The 973-nt window shown below is 52.3% G+C and overlaps 1 non-coding gene across 1 annotated transcript; it reads right to left on the bottom strand.

Moving 5' to 3' along the window:
• Positions 1-554: 554 nt before the first annotated feature.
• Positions 555-626, bottom strand: Pmar_PMAR013905. Its single transcript has one exon. It is a non-coding gene; the product is annotated as a tRNA-Gln (tRNA).
• Positions 627-973: the final 347 nt, after the last annotated feature.

Here is a 973-nt window from a genome sequence, read left to right as displayed (position 1 = left end):
AAAGTCCAGAGTGCTAACCACTACACTATAGAACCACGAAAATGCAATTAGAGAAACTATTTCCGTACTAACATTGTTCAAAAGCCGAGTCCCACAGTAGTTCCTGCAGACTCCGCGGGGTGTCAAAAGCGATCTGTGTGTTTTGCATCTCGTTGTTGCTGTGTTGGCTACCGACCTCTCAGCCGCTCTCCACCCTCACTGGTCCCATCGTGCGGTATTGCCTGCTCTGTTCCCAGCCTTGGCCAGTACCCGCGCCTTCAGATGATCGGATGTGATGACTTCCGCCTTCCCACCCGACCTTAGTGGCACCTTGGGATGGACAGCTGATCACCGGTCAGGCCGCGACACGACACCCAATTCACACAAATCTCACCCCCGCATGGGTTACAGGCGATCGCAACTCACCCAGCTCGTACAGAATCAATCAACATACTGACATTAGGTATATTTATCGGGCGTTTGACCGGGGAGTGGTAACAGTTGTGTGGTGCTTAGAGAAGTGTCCCTTAGAGACTGAACGCAGTGTGTCGACAGTCTCATAGACAGGCAGCAATAGGTTCTATCGAGATTCGAACTCGAGTCGCTGGATTCAAAGTCCAGAGTGCTAACCACTACACTATAGAACCACGAAATGCAATTAGAGAAACTATTTCCGTACTAACATTGTTCAAAAGCCGAGTCTCACAGTAGTTCCTGCAGACTCCGCGGGGTGTCAAAAGCGATCTGTGTGTTTTGCATCTCGTTGTTGTTCTGTTGGCTACCGACCTCTCAGCCGCTCTCCACCCTCGCTGGTCCCATCGTGCGGTATTGCCTGCTCTGTTCCCAGCCTTGGCCAGTACCCGCGCCTTCAGATGATCGGATGTGATGACTTCCGCCTTCCCACCCGACCTTGGTGGCACCTTGGGATGGACAGCTGATCACCGATCAGGCCACGATACGACACCCAATTCACACAAATCTCACCCCCGCATGG

Source organism: Perkinsus marinus (genome assembly GCF_000006405.1).
Source record: "Perkinsus marinus ATCC 50983 genomic scaffold scf_1104296939950, whole genome shotgun sequence".
NCBI classification, from domain to species: Eukaryota; Perkinsozoa; order Perkinsida; family Perkinsidae; genus Perkinsus; species Perkinsus marinus.
This window is presented reverse-complemented; position numbering and strand designations above follow the sequence as displayed.